This window comes from Salvelinus sp. IW2-2015, linkage group LG25, assembly GCF_002910315.2.
Source record: "Salvelinus sp. IW2-2015 linkage group LG25, ASM291031v2, whole genome shotgun sequence".
NCBI lineage: Eukaryota > Metazoa > Chordata > Actinopteri > Salmoniformes > Salmonidae > Salvelinus > Salvelinus sp. IW2-2015.
In genome coordinates, this window is record NC_036865.1 from 24,284,641 (window position 1) to 24,297,585 (window position 12,945).

A 12,945-nucleotide genomic window follows, 5' to 3' on the forward strand; every position below is an offset into this window, starting at 1 on the left:
TGTGTGACTTACGGGTGGGGGGGGAGGAAAGGGGAGGGGGGGGGGCGGAAGGGGAAATACAAACGAGCCTTTCTGTTTCCAGCCAGCTTCTGAATATGGCAACCAGGGGGGGAGAAAACACTGAGGCTCTGTCCAGCCAGCTGCTTATGGGAGACTTAGGAACAAGGGGCGCTGGTCTGTCCAGCCAGCTGCTATGGACAGGGAAAACAAGGCTCTGTCCTGCCAGCTGCTATGGACAGGGAAAACCAGAAGGCTCTGTCCAGCCAGCTGCATGGACAGGGAAAACGAGGCTCTGTCCAGCCAGCTGCTATGACAGGGAAAACGAGGCTTGTCCGCCAGCTGCTATTGGACAGGGAAAACGAGGCTCTGTCCAGCCAGCTGCTATGACGGGAAAACGAGGCTCTGTCCAGCCAGCTGCATGGACAGGGAAAACAAGGCTCTGTCCAGCCAGCTGCTATGGACAGGGAAAACAGGCTCTGTCCAGCCAGCTGCTATGGACAGGGAAAACAAGGCTCTGTCCAGCCAGCTGCTATGGACAGGGAAAACGAGGCTCTGTCCAGCCAGCTGCTATGGACAGGAAAAAACAACATATACATTTCTGTATGACTGGGGATTCATGTGGCCTAATGTCATTAGAGGGCTTGATCATCAAGTAATTTTAGTACTTTTGGTTGTACATTTGCTCACGTGAATCATCTAAACTCAGCAAAAAAATAAACGTCCCTTTTTCAGGACCTGTTTCAAAGAAAACTCGTAAAAATCAAAATAACTTCACAGATCTTCTTTATAAGGGTTTAAACACTGTTTCCATGCTTGTGTAACGGATGTGAAATGGTAGCTAGTTAGCGGTGGTGCGCGCTAATAAGCCTTTCAATCGGTGACGTCACTTGCTCTGAGACCTTGAAGTAGTGGTTCCCTTGCTCTGCAAGGGCCGCGCTTTTGTGGAGCGATGGTAACGATGCTTCGTGGGTGACTGTTGTTGATGTGTGCAGAGGGTCCCTGGTTCGCGCCCGCGTCGGGCGAGGGACGGACGTAAAGTTAAAATGTTACATTGATGCTGTTCTGCCATGGCCAGCAAAGAGCCCGCATCTGAATCCTTTGAGCACTCTGGGACCTGTTGGATCGGAGGGTGGGCTAGGGCCATTCCCCTCAGAAATGTCTGGGTACTTGCAGGTGCCTTGGTGGAAGAGTGGGGTAACATCTCACCGAAAGAACGGGCAAATCTGGTGCAAATCCATGAGGATGAGATGCACTGCAGTACTTAATGCAGCTGGTGGCCACACCAGATACTGACTGTGTACTTTTGATTTTGACCCCCCTTTTCAGGGACACATTATTCCATTTATGTTAGTCACATGTCTGTGGACTTGTTCAGTTTATGTCTCAGTTGTTGAATCTTGTTAAGTTGCTGAAAAAAACGCATGTTGACAGTGAGAGGACGTTTTCTTTTTTTGCTTGATAAAGGATTTGTGAAGCATTCTACATACAGTAGGCTTGATAAAGGATTGTGAAGGCTTATTTTAGGCATTAAGTTATAACATTATAAAGGCCTCCTCAACATGCTTTATACCTACAAGGGATAGTACAGCGTTACTAAGATATGTTTAGTTTGAAAGTTAGCTAAACACATTCAAATTGTTTTCTGTGTTAACCACAAACATTCGCTAATGTTAGCTTACAGCGGGGGCCAAGTCTATGGCGAACGTGCTGTTTTCGAGTCTAAACTGCCACTACAAATAATCAAGTGGAAATGTAGACTTTGTTCTGTATGACATGTTATAGGAATAGCAACGTTTTTTGTCAGTTTGCCAGCTAAAAAGCCACAGTAATCTGAGGACGGAGTAGAGTTGAGATCGTATATAGGGTGGAGTAATCAATCAAAAGGAGTTATTGAGAACGGAGGACAACTCAAATCATAGATGCCACACCCTTACATATCTTTTGCTTGCAATCATATCATGAGTGACCTGCGCATAATTTTCACACATATAACTTAAAAATGGGTCTTTCCATCGTTCTCTGTGCCCAAGATTCACACAGGCAGAGGCCTCAACCTCGTTGACAATTCCGACCTTGAACGGGCTCAGGCTGTGTATCATTAGTAGCAGATGTTCTCTGCTCTCATTGTTCAACTTGAAAGTGATCAGTTTCATTTCAACCCAACGTCTGCAATGATGCATGTATACGGAAATCAGATGACTTACATAATCTTGGAGCAGAAGAATAATTGTCTCACTGCCGTGAGCTGTTTGTCTTTTAACCCCCAAGGTTTATATACCATGCTACTCTGTTCAACCAAAAACTGTGCGTTAATTGCCATGCAATTCATTATTACTATGCCTTGCGTCTAAGATGTAACTTGTGCTCAACATATTGCATATTGAATTAAATTGCATGTATCCAGAAGAATTCGCTATTTTCAATTTGTGACTTCGACCACCCTCCATGCCTCAGCGTCTCCTCTCTCTCCAGCCTTTTCAATCTTATCAGAATTAACAGGTCTATAGATTCCTTACAAAAATTAACCTAAACTCAGCAAAAAAAGAAACGTCCTCCTCTCTGTCAACTCATTTATTTCAAAAACGTAACGTGTAAATATTTGTATGACATAACAAGATTTTCAACAACTGAAAACAAGTTCCACAGAACATGTGACTAACAGAAATTGAATAATGTTTCCTGAACAAAGGGGGGTCAAAATCAAAAGTAACAGTCAGTATCTGGTGTGGCCACCAGGCTGCCATTAAGTACTGCAGTGCATCTCCTCCTCATGGATGTGCCACCAGAATTTCAGTTTCTTGCTGTGGAATGTTACCCCCATCTTCCCACCAAGGCACCTGCAAGTTCCCAGACATTTCTGGGGGAAATGGCCCTCACCTCCGCATCCAAACAGGTTCCCAGACGTGCTCAATGGGATTTGAGATCCGGGCTCTTCGCTGGCCATGCAGAAACACTGACATTCTCTTTTTGCAGGAAATCAACGCACCAGGACGAGCCAGTATTGCTGGTGGCATTGTCATGCATTGAAGGGTTCATGTCAGGATGAGCCTGCCGGAAGGGTACCACATTGAGGGGATTGAGGATGTGGTCCTGTAACGCACAGGTTGAGATTGCCTGCAATGCACAACCAAGCTCAGTCCGATTGATGGCTGTGAGCACAACGCCCCAACCATGGACGGACCCTCCACCTCCAATCGATCCCGTCCAGAGTTACAGGCCTCGAGTTGTAACGGCGCCTTCATTGCCTTCAACGATAATCGCGAATCCGACCATCACCCTGGCGAACAAAACTGCGATCGTCAGTGAAGAGCACTTTTTTGCCAGTCCTGTCTTAGTACCAGCGATGGTGGGTTTGGGGCCCATAGGGACATTGTTTGCCGGTGATTTTCTGTGAGAATTGTGCATTTCCTGCGTGTACTCGGGCAGTTGTTTTGCCATTTTAGGGACCCTGGGCCACATCTGCAGTCCTCATGCCTCCTTGCAGCATGCCTAAGGCACGTTCACGCAGATGAACAGGGACCCTGGGCATCTTTCTTTTGGTGTTTTTCAGAGTCAGTACAAAGSCCTCTTTAGTGTCCTAAGTTTTCAGAACTGTGACCTTAATTGCCTACTGTCTGTAAGCTGTTAGTGTCTTAACAACCGTTCCGCAGGTGCATGTTCATTAATTGTTCATGGTTCATTGAACAAGCATGGGAAACAGTGTTTAAACTAATTTACAATGAAGATCTGTGATGTTATTTCGATTTTTACGAATTTTCTTTGAAAGACAGTGTCCTGAAAAAGGGACATTTCTTTTTTTGATGAGTTTATTTGCAGCTTCACTGTAATGTTTTGGATTGTGCATTGAATCGGTCAACTGTAATTGTTACTAGGTAACATGTTCATCGCATTCCACCATGCTCAATAAACCACATTAGTAATACAAATAAAGTCTAACAGAGATTAGGTTTAGWGTCTCAACTTTTTGTATTTTTTATCACATTATCCTTTTTACATTAATGTGATTTACCTAATAATTTGTATATGTTTAAAGTTGTTTTGTTTTTATTTGATCTTCTTTTCGGTTTTGATCATGCTTACTACTTTCTTTCTTTTCTTCTTCATCCCCCTGTTTCATTCTGTTTGCATGGTCCCTCTGCCTGTGTTTATTTGTGGAACGTGAAGAACTGGAACCATCGAGCTGTCACTCAAGTAGGCCTTTCATTATCAAACTCACTGAGTTGGTTTGGGTCAAAATATGATGCAGTTGTGTTAATCCTGGTATATGTTTGCACCTGAAGTAATGGCTCTTAAAATACAGAACAACCCTACTGTTTCCATAGAACTGAGACATTATTTAAATCTCTTCGCTGCTTCCTCTGTCGCTCGCTGTCTTTCTCTCGATGTCGCTCTCTCTGTCTTCTCGTCGTACTGTTCTCTGATCTCTCGCCTCTCGTTCTCTTCTCTCTTTCTCTTCTTCTCTGTCTCTCTTGCTCTCTAATCTCTCTCTCTCTCTATCTTCTCTCTATCTCTCTCTTCTCTCTCTCTTCTCTCTACTCCGCTTCTTCTCTCTCTCTCTCTCTCTTCTCTCTCTCTCTCTCTCTCTCTCTCTCTCTCTCTCTCTCTCTCTCTCTCTCTCTCTCAGGGGATCAGCAGTCTGTTCAGTTCTCTGAAGGTGGTCCGGCTGCTGCGTTTGGGCAGGGTAGCTCGTAAACTGGACCACTACATTGAGTATGGAGCCGCCGTCCTCGTCCTGTTGGTGTGTGTCTTCGGCCTGGCTGCCCACTGGCTGGCCTGCATCTGGTACTGTTCTGACTGCTTTACTGTATATTAAAAGTATATTCAGTGAAATGATGTTGCCACGAGCAGCATTGCAATAGCGACATGCAAGACTTTGCTCTCACACAGTCACACAAAGTATCTGAGCATGTGCACGGGTTCACTTCACGCTGTTACAACATGGTAGGTACGGGACAAAACAGAGGAGAAGTTTAAGCTCCTGCTTCAACGGTCTTAGTTAAGGAAATTGTCCCACTATGCTGTTTACATTGTGCATCTACGTCATATCACTGAGTCTGCCTTTAATGTGTTATGACATGACAGTACTTTCCAACCCTCTCATCCAGGACCACCAGATGTTGCAGATATTTGCGGTAGCCCTAAACTGGCACACCTGATTTTAACTAGTCAAGCCTTGACGATTAGACAACAAAGATGTAAACCGTCTGGTGGTCCCCAAGGAYAGGGTTGGCAAAACCTGTTATAGGAGTTAGTCATGTGATATGAAGCCATTTTGTAGGTACCCTTCAAAATAAACTTTTATCATATTTTGATATATGATCACAGTAGTCAAAACAATCTGGCTACTGTATTTGTTAATTGCATATGTCTTCAGTGTTTCTTAATCCATCCCCCTCTGATCCCCAACCGTGGCATGCTTTTGTTCTACCACACCTAATTTAATMAATCAAGAAGATTAGTTGTGGATTAGTGTTCAAGTTGAATCAGATGTCCTAGCGGTGGATTAGAACAAAAATGGAAAGTGAAACGACTTGGGAGTCAATGAGTAACGGGTTGAGAAACAGCGCCTTTAAAAAACGTCATGCTCTGTAGTGTTGACAATGTCATGTGGGAGAAGTACGTTTCTGTTTCTCACCAGCATTGACATGCATTATTTTCTAACATTCGTCTTAATCCCCTAAGCAAAGTGAACCAACCTCTGACCTGTGTTGTAGAGGTAGCCTTAACTCTAACACTAACCCTAAACCTAACCCCTAACCCCTACCCCTAAACATAAACCTATCCCTTCCCGTAACCCTAACTCCTACCCCTAAACCTAACCCCTAAACATAAACCTATCCCTTCCGTTACCCCTTAACCCTAGCCCCTGCCCCTGCCCCTAAACATAAACCCTACCCCTAAACAGAAACCTATGCCTTCCCATCCCCCTTAAACCTAACCCCTACCCCTAAACATAAACCTAGCCCCTACCCCTTAACCATAACCCCTAAACCTAACCCCTACCCCTAAACATAAACCTAGCCCCTACCCCTTAACCATAACCCCTAAACCTAACTCCTACCCCTAACATGGTTCTTTCTCTTCTCAACCTAACCGGTATCACCTGGTTGGTTGTCTAACTAGGCTTTAACAATAAAGGATAKATTTTTTTAAGCAAACTTCCATTGTTCTACCAAGAGTGGCTGAATATCTTTTTATCTTGACTGACTATAACAGGTACAGTATTGGTGACTATGAGGTGATAGACGAGGAAACGGGCATCCTGCGGACAGACAGCTGGCTGTACATGCTGGGGGAGACGGTGGGCTCTCCATACCGCTTCAACGCTAGCGGGACAGGGAAATGGGAGGGCGGCCCCAACAAAGACTCGGTCTACATCACATCTCTATACTTCACCATGACCTCTCTGACCAGTATAGGGTTTGGAAACATCGCCCCRACCACCGACGGAGAGAAGATCTTCGCTGTCGCCATGATGATGATCGGATGTGAGTACATGGGACTCCATGTTTTTTTTGTCATGATCTAAGGCAATGTTTCCCAATCCTCTCCTGGAGTACCCCCATCCAGTCCACATATGATGTATTCCAGAATTATCGCCGCTGATTTAACAGAAGGGCTTGATGGTTAGMTGACCATTTGAATCAGCTGTGGATTCTGGAATACATTCTGGACTGGCTGGGTGAACTCTGAGAGGTTTGGGAAACAGATCTAAGGGTTAAGGGTTCCTTTATGTTTTCTTTTCCCCCTTGTGGTAGCATTCTGAATGAATAAATGATCCTCTCAAGTCTSATGATGGAATGTTGTTGTTGTTGTTAGAATTTAATTCATTGGTTCTATATAAAGAGAACACTGGAGCAGCTTGATCTGGTAATATTGTCATGTTCACCCCATCATACATRTGGGCTCCACTGACCCTAAAAGGCCAAGGCAGTCAAAATTCAGTTTTCCCTCTGTTTTGTATCATATTGTACCACAGCTGATGAAACTAACACTGTAAAAGTCAAATTTGATCGTTGTTATTTCCTGATAGTTGCTTGTTGAAAATGCAATCTACATAGGAACTTCTAATCAGCAGGTTTTTTATTGGTGGAGTTTTGGCTTGCCTGGTGACGTCACCAGACGGTATAAATTTAATAGACCAATAACAAAGAGCATTCCAAACCTCTCTGTCAATATCAGCTAGTTTTCACATTTACATCACATTAGGCTCCTCCATCACTTTGGTGCTATTCCCTTCCCCACTCAGACCACTCCCAGTGAGTCCTAGCAAAATTATTGCTTGAGAAATATATATTTTTAAAAACCATTTTCTGACACTATTTCGCATCATTATATTTGCATCACAACGGCATGAGCATTTGTATGCAAATAACAATTGTTTGCCACTCCTGAGCTCTTTGAAARGTTCATTCAGGGGTGATGAATCATCTAACCTGGTGAGATTCAATTAGTCTTACARCTCTCTTCCATACTGTAGCTCTCAATCTCTCTCCAACAATATGGCTGCTGTTACCGTAACTCACATGATCACCAATATCATYTCTGTCAGTGGTTATGGCAAAATGTAGGGAATGATAATCACCTAGCCATCCTTTTTATTCCATCCATCCATTTCGCAAGGCTACGTCTAAAGACAGCCAGAGACTGACACACACATGCCATATAGGGCACAGACCGTAGACCAGTTATATGGCTGGCTGGCTCTCAGTTGTCTAGGAGTAACTGCAGCAGGAGAACCAGGAGAAATATACTAGGCAGGATCAATTGAGCTGAGCAATCCCCCTGCAATCACTCACTACCTCCAGCACCATCTGCCTCAGCTCCTCTCACACCCTGGGTGCGTCCCAAATGGCACCCTATTCCTTACCTAGTGCACTACTTTTGGCCAGAGCCCTATGGACCCTGGTCAYAAGTAGTACACTACATAGGGAACAGGGTGCCGTTTGGGACGCAGYKCCTGTTTCTCACTACTTTACAGCACCCACAGAACAACAGGTTCAGATGCACTCCCTGCACCTCAGCCTCCGTTTCCATGGTGAGAGACAAAGAGGGAGACGGTGAGAGGTACAGCGGTTGTACAGGTGCATTTCAGTACTCTGAATTGGTTTCTCTCCTTGTTTCCATTTCATAACCTGCAGAGCTCCAAGGTTGTTTTGTGCAKCATTGTGGCATAAATTAAGTCCTAGTAGGGATTCTATACACTTTAACGAWGGGGACACAATCCAAGAGTTGGGGTTTGTGTATTGTGAAGGTCATGCTGTAGGTTTTGTTCTGAATAGAAAGAAGCTTGGAAAAGCATCAGAAGATTCAAGTGGAATGACTACTGTATGATTCCATCCAGTTWAAACCCTGACAGACTATTCCATTATTTGCTATAAAAATGTCCGACTCGGCACGATTCTATTTTTACCAACTGCTGTGATTTGTTATTGGCAGCAGCCGAAGATCACATCATTGACAGCGTAGTTATACAGCTGTCTTGTCACTATAGCAACGGTTGGCCCTGAGCATTATAGGGTTTTTGACAACTGTCTGTAAACTGTCTTCAAAGGAAGACAGCTGTTGGCTGATTCCATTTAAAGCAGAATCACTGACAGAGCTCTGGTGTTATAACAAGACCTGATGGAGAGATTCAGGTGAAACAGGGACAAAGGTATTAACACACATGCTGTACTTCAAAAGATTAGGACTTTAGGATGCCTAGGATTGGCGACTCTTTACTGTAGGTGTCCTGTCTTTATGTGTTATGTAGCTGTTATAAAGGCTTTATGAATGCATTCATAAGGCCCCCTACAGTAAAGTGTTACCAATCTTAGGCATCCTAAAATATTTTGAAGTACATTATGTGTGTTAATACCTTTGTCCCTGTTTCCCCTGAATCTCTCATCATGTCTTGTTATAACACCACTGCTCTGTCAGTGATTCTGTTTATTGGTTTATTCAGATACCGATGAGCTTTTGCCAAAGCAGCAGCCATTCTTCCTGGGGATGCATGTTTAATGTGTAGTACATGTACGGTATATTTTGTAGACTGTGTAATGACTTTTTGTGGCTAGTTGCAGTTTCTGAATATGAACATTAGCATATTATTGTCACATCATATGGAATATTGATTTGCTCCTCTCTACTGTAGACTAGAAGCTTCTCGTCTCTCCTCTCTACTGTAGACTAGAGCTCTCTCTCCTCTCTAACTGTAGACTAGAGCTCTCTCTCTCTCTCTCTACTGTAGACTAGTGCTTCTCTCTCCTCTCTCTCACTGTAGACTAGAGCTCTCTCTCCTCTCACTGTAGACTAGAGCTCTCTCTCTCTCCTCTCTACTGTAGACTAGAAGCTCTCTCTCTCCTCTCTACTGTAGACTAGAGCTCTCTCTCCCTCCTCTCTCTAACTGTAGACTAGAGCTCTCTCTCTTCTCCTCTCTACTGTAAACTAGAGCTCTCTTCATCAGATCCTCTCTCCTGTAGACTCAGCTAGATTCTTAGTGGACAGATACAGATGTAGGATCTTCATTTTGTCCCAGTTTGCTACGGCAGGATACATTTTTCGTAAGGGAAATTAAAGTCTGAATTTCAAAGTGGAAATTACAAACCTCAAATAGTTTCTCCTCTCCGCCTCTCTCTCTCTGGACAGGACGGAAGGTGACACCTGGAGCCATGTTGCTAGGGGTGCTTGGACAGGATGGAAGGTAACACCTGGAGCCATGTTACTAGGGGTGCTTGGACGGATGGGAGGTAAACCTGGAGCATGTTACTAGGGGTGCTTGGACAGGATGCAAGGTAACACCTGGAGCCATGCTACTAGGGGTGCTTGGAACAGGATGGGAGGTAACACCTGGAGCCATGTTATCTAGGGGTGCTTGGACAGGATAGAAAGGTAAACACTGGAGCCATGTACTAGGGGTTGCTTGACAGGATGGAAGGTAACACCTGGAGCCATGTTACTAGGGGTGCTTGGACAGGATGCAAGGTAACACCTGGAGCCATGCTACTAGGGGTGCTTGGACAGATGGAAGGTAACACTGGAGCCATGCTACTAGGGGTGCTTGGACAGGATGGGAGGTAACACCTGGAGCCATGTTACTAGGGTGTTGGACAGGATGGAAGGTAACACCTCGAGCCATGTTACTAGGGGTGCTTGGACAGGATGGAAGGTAACACCTGGAGCCATGTTACTAGGGGTGCTTGGACAGGATGGAAGGTAACACCTGGAGCCATGTTACTAGGGGTGCTTGGACAGGATGGAGGTAACACCTCAAGCCATGTTACTAGGGGTGCTTGGACAGGATGGAAGGTAACACCTGGAGCCATGCTACTAGGGGTGCTTGGACAGGTAGAAGGTAACACCTGGAGCCATGCTACTAGGGGTGCTTGGACAGGATGGAAGGTAACACCTGGGAGCATGCTACTAGGGGTGCTTGGACAGGATGCAAGGTACACCTGGGCCATGCTACTTACGGGTGCTTGGCAGGATGGAAGGTAACACCTGGACCATGTTACTAGGGGTGCTTGGACAGGATGGAAGGTAACCGCCTGGAGCCATGTTACTAGGGGTGCTTGGACAGGATGGAAGGTACACCTGGAGCATGTTACTAGGGGTGCTTGGATAGGATGGAGGTAACACCTGGAGCCATGTTACTAGGGGTGCTTGACAGGATGGAAGGTAACACTGGAGCATGTTACTAGGGGTGCTTGGACAGGATGGAAGGTAACACCTGGAGCCAGTTACTAGGGTGCTTGGACAGGATGCAGGTAACACCTGGAGCCATGCTACTAGGGGTTCGGACAGGATGGAAGGTAACACCTCGAGCACTGTTACAGTAGGGGTGCTTGGACAGGATGGGAGGTAACACCTGGAGCCATGTACTAGGGGTGCTTGGACAGGATGGAGGTAACACCTGGAGCCATGTTACTAGGGGTGCTTGGCCAGGATGGGAGGTAACACCTGGAGCCATGTTAATGGGGTGCTTGGACAGGATGGGAGGTAACACCTGGAGCATGTACTAGGGGTGCTTGGCAGGATAGAAGGTAACACCTGGAGCCATGTTACTAGGGGTGCTTGGACAGGATAGAAGGTAACACCTGGAGCCATGTTATAGGGTGCTTGGACAGGATGGAAGGTACCCCCTGGAGCCATGTTACTAGGGGTGCTTGGACAGGATGGAAGGTAACACCTGGAGCATGTTACTATAGGGGTGCTTGGACAGGATAGAAGGTAACACCTGGAGCCATGTTACTAGGGGTGCTTGGACAGGATGGAAGGTAACAACCTGGAGCCATGTTACTAGGGGTGCTTGGCCAGGATGGGAGGTAACACCTGGAGCCATGCTTACTAGGGGTGGCTTGGACAGGATGGGAGGTAACACCTGGACCATGCTATACGGGTGCTTGGACAGGATGGAAGGTAACACCTGGAGCCATGCTACTAGGGTGCTTGGACAGGATAGAAGGTAACACCTGGAGCCATGCTACTACGGGTGCTTGGACAGGATGGAAGGTAACACCTGGAGCCATGTTACTAGGGGTGCTTGGACAGGATGGAAGGTAACACCTGGAGCCATGTTACTAGGGTGCTTGGACAGGATAGAAGGTAACACCTGAGCATGTTACTAGGGGTGCTTGGACAGGATGGAAGGTAACACCTGGAGCCATGTTACTGAGGGGTTGCTTGGCCAGGATGGGAGGTAACACCTGGAGCCATGCTACTAGGGTGCTTGGACAGGATGGGAGGTTACAACCTGGGCCATGCTACACGGGTGCTTGGACAGGATGGAGCCGCTAAACACCTGGAGCCATGCTACTGAGGGTTGGCTTGGACAGGTGAAGGTAACACCTGGAGCCATGCTACTACGGGTGTGTTTGGACAGGATGGGAGGTAACACCTGGAGCTTGTATGGCATGGGATCAAAGGCAGTGGAAAGAGACCTGCTCTGCTCTTTTGTGTGTGCTACTGTACATTCTCTTGGCAGTGAGAACCTAATTGTACTTCTGAGATAGGAGTGTGTGTGTGTGTGTGTGTGGTGTGTGTGTGTGTGTGTGTGGTGGTGTGTGTGGTGTGTGTGTGTGTGTGTGTGTGTGTGTGTGTGTTGTGTGTGTGTGTGTGTGTGTGTGTGTGGTGTGTGTGTGGTGTGTGTGTGTGTCATCAATGCAACGCTGCTGGCTCGTCAACAGCCACGTCCATTGTCCCTCTGGGGATATGTATGCATTAGCAAATCAATATCCATATGATGTGACAATAATATGCTAATGTTCATATTCAGAACTGCAACTAGCCACAAAAGTCATTACACAGTCTACAAAATACCGTACATGTCCTCACATTAACATGCATCCCCGGAAGAATGGCTGCTGCTTTGGCAAAGCTCATCGGTATCTGAATAAACCAAATAAACAGAATCCATGACAGAGCAGTGGTGTTATAAAAAGTGATGAGAGATTCAGGGGAAACAGGGACAAAGGTATTAACAACATAATGTACTTCAAAATATTTTAGGATGCCTAAGATTGGTAACACTTTATGTAGGGGGCCTTATGAATGCATTCATAAAGCCTTTATAACAGTACATACCAATAAAGACAGGACCACCTACAGTAAAGAGTCGCCAATCCTAGGCATCCTAAAGTCCTAATCTTTGAAGTACAGCATGTGTGTTAATACCTTTGTCCTGTTTCACCTGAATTCTCCATCAGGCTTGTTATAACACCAGAGCTCTGTCAGTGATTCTGCTTTAAATGGAATCAGCCAACAGCTGTCTTCCTTTGAAGACAGTTTACAGACAGTTGTCAAAAACTATATGCTCGGGCCAACCGTTGCTATAGTGACAAGACAGCTGTATAACTACGCTGTCAATGATGTGATCTTCTGGGCTGCGTGCCAATAACAAATCACAGGCAGTTGGGTAAAAATAGAATCGTGGCCGAGTCGGACAGTTTTTATGGCAAGGGCGGG

At 45.7% G+C, this 12,945-nt stretch overlaps 1 pseudogene; it reads left to right on the top strand.

Annotated features, from left to right (window-relative positions):
* Window positions 1-12,945, top strand: part of LOC111951743 (voltage-gated delayed rectifier potassium channel KCNH1-like) — a 65,583-nt pseudogene that overhangs the window by 22,084 nt on the left and 30,554 nt on the right.